This window comes from Cibotium barometz, chromosome 40 (assembly GCF_041138505.1).
Source record: "Cibotium barometz isolate CiBa-2024 chromosome 40, ASM4113850v1, whole genome shotgun sequence".
Classification (NCBI taxonomy): Eukaryota; Viridiplantae; Streptophyta; class Polypodiopsida; order Cyatheales; family Cibotiaceae; genus Cibotium; species Cibotium barometz.
Genome location: NC_141085.1, coordinates 44,990,111 through 44,996,856, shown reverse-complemented (window position 1 = coordinate 44,996,856; position 6,746 = coordinate 44,990,111).

Here is a 6,746-nt window from a genome sequence, read left to right as displayed (position 1 = left end):
AGTCTTCTCATTTGTTGCTTTCCCTATCATGTTTGTTAGCTTATATTAGATATGAATATTGTTGTATGTAGTCAAGGAGGTCACTTATCTAGGAGAGGGGGATATTTTCCTTGAGGAGGTTTCTCCTAAACTAGCAAAGCAGCGTGCAAAGTCTAATCTGGGTTTTCAGGGTGATGGAAGTGCTTGTAGTGGGACACTGACTGAAGCTGAGAAGAACATCAAACGAAGAACATCAAGCGAAGGGGTACACGCAACGATCCGGAGTGGACAAAATTGGATATACAGTTGCAACCACCTGTGAGGTCACCTGACTGAAGCTGCGAAGAACATCAAACGAAGGGGTACACGCAACGATCCGGAGTGGACAAAATTGGATATACAGTTGCAACCACCTCTGAGGTCACCTCCGAAGCGCAGATGTATAGATGCAAAGTCCCCTGCAAAGTCCACTTTTGGATCACCTGTTAAGCGCAGATCCACAAAGGGGACATCGCCGCACAACACTCAGAGAGATCAAGGCTTGCAAAGACCAGAAAAGTCCCAAGTGAAAGGAATCAGGGTCCCCCCAAAGAATCACCTAGTGGTAATGAGGATGAAGAAGATGTGTACTTGTCATCTATGGTTGCAGCCGGGAGATGCAAGTCATCTAGGAAATCTGTATCCTAGTGTGTGATTGTCTGTGTCTGTGTCTGGGGGTGTGTGCGCTGGCATCGTTGACACCTCTTATCATCTCTAGTTGCAACGGAATTGTGCATCCTCTACCATGGAATCATTGCCACCTCATGTACTCACAATAATTTGTCTTCAATGTATTAATCTTTTGTAAAATCATGTGTCTTTATGCCTCTATTGTGTATTTTAAAGATGTCTCTCTTTTTTTGTATTTGATAATGACCTAATTTTGTGAATTACATATGATTGTGTCGATGTTCATATGTAGGTTCAACCACGATTGCGGAGGTTCAAGAGCAGCTTGAGGAGCATGCTAGTGCTACCCATATGTGTAGTTCATTAGTTGGTGCTGAAGTAATTGGTGCTATGGAAGAGCTCTCAATTGGTCCTGAAGTGAGCAGTAATGTTATGAAAGATATAGTTGATGGGATTCCAAAGAAGAGGAGACTGTTTGTGATGGACATGAATGGGCTACTGATGATGAAAAGGGTGTGGGGCTTCAGAGTACACAGGGTGGACAACAAGTTATGGTGTATATCAAGAGTGGATTCAGGGAGTTTTATAAAAGGCTTAAAAGAGTTGGGGGATATTGTTTTGTGGAGCACTTGCACATACCACAATATTACATCTGCTATGACCTGCTACTTATCAACTTTATGGAATGAAAATGGATTTTTTCAGGTGTATGGACTCTAAATTTTTAGTAGATTGTACTTAAACTAGCCTCTTAATTGTCTTGCAATGTCAATTGCTAATTTCATGTGGTGCCGTCATAGGAGGATTGTGAGATGTTATTGCCGAACTTCAAGTGTGTGCCTGGTGCTCCTCAAAACTTTTGTTAGAATTGACTACACTAAAACCGGCAAATCTTAGTTTGCCGATGAATCCCCTTTTGTCCAAAAGTTTTGAGAATCCCCTTTTGTCCAAATTTTTTGTAAAAACGGTATTATGTAAAAATCGTCGATATTGTGACTCTCATGGCAAGGATGTGCAAAATTTTTGATAATGCAAAGGATATCTATATTTACATGTGCAAAATCTTTTTTTAATATTGATGTCTTTATATTGACCATGATGCTTTTAAGCACCTGTTTTGGTGCACCAAAGCACAACAGGAGGCTGGGTTCTTTTTGAAGGGCTGTAGCCTATGTAGTGGCAGCATATGGTGATTTAGACACATAGCTACACAATCACACACATGCATATTTACACACAGTTAGACACAAACAATTTGACACACAGTTACACCTATAGAGCTACACACGCACCCAATTAGACACACAGTTAGAGGGACACACACAGTTAGACACACACACACACACTCACTCACTCACTCACAGTTACACATAGTTAGACACACACACACACACTCACACACAGACACATAGTTACACCTGCAGATTTGCAAACACAAAGTTAGACACATAGTTACACACATAGAGTTATACACACAAATAGTTACACACACACAGAATTACACATCCATTCACACACACACACACACACACACACACACACACACACACACACACACACACACACACACACACACACACACAAAAGCTTGTCAAACACAAAGGTGCTTTAAAGCTGCATTAATTTTAATGGCAGTTCATGTGGAACTTCAAAGCTGCATAGTGTTTTCATCTACATAAGGTAGTGAACAGTATATAGCCTCATGCACGCTCGATGACAAGAAGTAGATATTACTTGTCTCATCTTTTAGGGGCAGCTCAAACTTGGCAGCATATGGTGATTTCGACACATAGGTACACAGTCACACACACGCATAGCTACACACAGTTAGAGATACACAATTACACACACAGTTAGAGATACACAGTCGCACACACACATAGCTACACACAGTTACAGATACACAGTTACACACACACATAGCTACACACAGTTAGAGATACATAGTTACACACACAGTTTGACACACAATTACACATGTAGAGCTACACACACACAGAGTTAGACACAAAGTTAGAGGGAGACACACATAGTTAAACACACACACTCACTCACTCACATTACACACAGTTAGACACACACACACACTCACACACAGTTAGAAACACACTTACACCTGTTGCACATTTACAAACACAAAGTTAGACACACAAAGTTATACACACAAATAATTACACACACACACAGAATTTCACATCCATTCACACACACACACACACACACACAAAGCTTGTCAAACACAAAGGTGCTTTAAAGCTGCATTAATTTTAATGGCAATTCATGGAACTTCAAAGCTGCATAGTGTTTTCATCTAGGTAAGGTAGTGAACATTATATAGCCTCATGCACGCTCGATGACAAGAAGTAGATATTACTTGTCTCATCTTTTAGGGGCAGTTCAAACTTGGTGCACCTAACAAGACGGGATTGGATGATAGCTTCAGGCTCTTGATCCAACAAAGTATAGCGTTGTGCATCTATAGCCTTGTAATGATGTCCAATAACATAGTGGAAGCCCCGAGAACACTCATTTCCTCATGCATCTCTCATTTTGCATGTAGCTTCTTGCATCTCACAACAACACCTCAGCATGTAAAAGTCCACACCCTCTTCATTATCCTTTTCTACAGCAGGTACAATAAAATTGTCCCCTACTTGTAAGTAAGTTCCAATTAATTCATCTGGTCCCTCAAAAATAGGTTCAACAGTAGCATCTTCAACAGGATCAGGTTCTTTAGGAATGACTGTTATGTGACTCCATTTCTTTACATAGGCCTTGTTCACACACATCCTAGTTGCATTGCACATGCAAGCATCATAATAGCAAGATAACTTCCTGGTTTTGAGCTGGGCTGAGTCAACCTTGTTGTATCCACAAATGCTATGGAGTGAGCGAGAGCCAGTAATTGCTGCACAATGCCATGGATTTGACCTATCCACATCACCAATCTGTACATTCCAAAAAAGTATTGTCACAAGACTCTCCTTAATATAGCTAGTACTTGCTACAGTGCTCATGGTGTCTTTCAAGAATGCCACCACATCAACTTGCACACTTCAAATCCACACCATCTGTCTTGAGTTGCTCATGATGAGTAAGTGCCCTTTTGACTACCGCACCTGCTCTGCCATGCTCACCTTTACCATGGCCATACTCAAAAAAGTTCCATGTCATCTCCATATTGGTAATGGCATAGTACCTACTCACAAAATAAAATGGACGTTTAGCCTTGAATTGAGTAGCACATCCGTCAGACCATACCCAATGCTTTTTGAATTTTTGGATTATGGTCCAATTAAGGTTCCAGTAGGCCAATAGGATTAATCCAAGTATTGGGATGAGATAAATCCAAAGAATAAAAGAAAATACCCAAAAATGAGTAAATTCTCACATAAGATGAAGAGTTGATTGAGTACTAGGTTTATTAGTTAAAAATTAAGCTATATTAGTAAAAAAATGAGATATTTAGGAGAAATGATGAATTTTTGACACCTTGGTAAGAAGGGGGAGCCCCATCAAGTAGGCACCTTTTTCTTCATCATTGCTTGGGTTTTTTAATTCAAAAAAAGTGATATTTTTATCTCTCCTCTCTCCTGGAACAAACTGGATCAAAAAGGGAGCCAAACTGGTCCAAATCTTGTCCAAATTGGGTCAAACTGAAGCTAGAAAGCTCTAGAAACCAATTGGACTTGGTTAGTGGCCTCCCTCACCTATAAATAGACCCTCATTACTTTGTATTTTCATCTTTGAGCTATACCATGCCACTATTATCATAAAAATAAGCATATTTCTATTATCCCTTATTTTCCCTCTTCTCTTGGGAGCTTGGAGCTTCTCTACTCTCCAACAACTCTTGAAGATTGCTCCTCTCCTCTTGGTGGCCAAAGGATTTCTTGGGGATTCACTGCTAATTAAAGAATCAAGCCAAACTTAGAGGTAAGACTAACTTTTATGATTTTTTCAATTATCTCAATGACTTTCTTCTTCTCAACCCCTCTCAAGCTTGAGAAGCTTTGAAAGTTATGATTCTTTCTTCAAATAAATCTTTCCAAAGATTCATAATGTCTAATTAGAATTATGTTAATCTTTATGCTTAATTCTAATGTTTTCTTTAAGAAAATCTCTCTGTTGAAATGATTAACCATCTTTATGGCTAGACCCTTAGAAAAAGGATGAATTTCAATAATAATCTCTTGTTTCAATCTAATCTCTTGGCTTGATGAGAGCTAGGGAATGAGGATTGATATTTTCATAATTTTTAAATTAGAAAAAAATGATGGTAAATTCTTTTTAGATTGATTAGGAGTAGGAAAATTTACTTTAACTCATTCTTAATGGGAAGAGGAATATACTAACAATTTTGGAAATGAGAAATATTTAATTTAGTTTAATCAAGGGGAATAATTATAATTATGGTTATAATTATGATAAGTATACATAGTTTAATTTTAAGCTTAAAAGAAAAGTTTCTCTCATATTTTCATTCAATTAGAAAATTGAGAATTATTAGTAATAGCAGCGAAGCTATGGTAAAATTTTTAGAAAAAAATACATATCTTATTTTTATGCATAATGCTAAAAGAGGAATTCCTACCATATTCTAGGTTTATATATTTTAAGCAAAAAGAAAGTTTTTTATCATATTCATGAAAAATAATTTCTATTATTTATGCCTAATTATTTAATTAAGAGAAAAGAGGAATTTTTGATAAATTTAATTTTTATGCATAAGAATTTAAATGTTAAAAGAGGAATTCCCATGATATTCGAGATTCAAACATTTAAATGTTAAAAGAGGATTTTTTGGCATATTCCAAAATATGGATATTTGTATTTATTTTAAAAGATGAATTTCATTGTATTTAAGAAGAAAAAGGTGAAGAAAAAGGTCTAAATTAATTTTGATGTTAAAAGAAGAGTTTTCACCATAATTCCACATAGGAAATTAGGGTATACTAATGTTGAAGATTAAATTGGTGGAAAGAATATTTTAAGATAGTTATATGTGGATAAATCAATAAAATGATATATACTCAAAATTGGATTATTGGAAGAAGAGTATTTTTATAAAATCCTAATATTCTCATACAGAACTAATTCTTATTTCTATTGTGGTAAGGAAGGAATGAAATTCATAAAGTTAGAATTTTCCTTACGATTAGAATTTTTGTTAATTTATCTGTTAATTTATCTGAAGAAAATCCTTAGGAATCAAAGTTAGAAGTAAACCGAATAATTTTTTGTTAGACTACGACCGTGAGAATGGTAGCCAGTAAATTATTTGCCCATCTCTCGAATCTGAATCAAGCAAAAATCTCGTGACAAATTCCCAAATCTTCGATACAAAGAATAGACAACCGCTGAATTAGAGAAGTTTCTCTTTAACCGAAATCACCAAGAATTAAAATGGAAACTCAGTCAATTGATGGTTAGATTACCCTGATGCGAGACCAATGATTCTCATTAAGAAAGTCTGGATTGTGGGAAAAAAGGTTTTGTGAATCAAACTCAAACTAGGAATTCTACTTGCATAGAACCTCTGCCTTTTTTTATATAAAAGGATTGTTTTATGCCAGAATGCTGGAGGAAGCATTTGGCTTGTGATTTAACTAAGGAGAGATTTGTTGCAATAGCTGGCAGTAGAGCAGGGAGCCGTCGAGAGACATCACTCTCACAACAAAGCCTATCGAGGTCTTGACTAGCCTCGGTATGGTTAAAATGGTGCGCTCCGGTACGATGGGCGAGGACCGACGAAGCGGTCCTTGAGTGAAGTGCTAGGACACCTAAGTAGGATCCTAGAGGGTTCTGACCAGGTGATGCGCAGGCTCGCGGTTGCTAGGACACCCATGCGTATGTCGAGGAAGATATGGATAAACTGGAAGGGATTACTTTTGTGAACTGGATTTTGATATTGGATCTCGTTGGTTGACCAGCTGGTCTTCAACGAAGAGTCTAGATAATAATTTTTATAAAACAACGGACTAGATATTTTGGAGGATTATGATCAATAATACTATAGTTTTATTGAAAGGTTGTTTTAAAGATCGTTGAATCTATTAAAAAGGCAATTTCATATTAGGTGTGTAAGTGGTGTGACT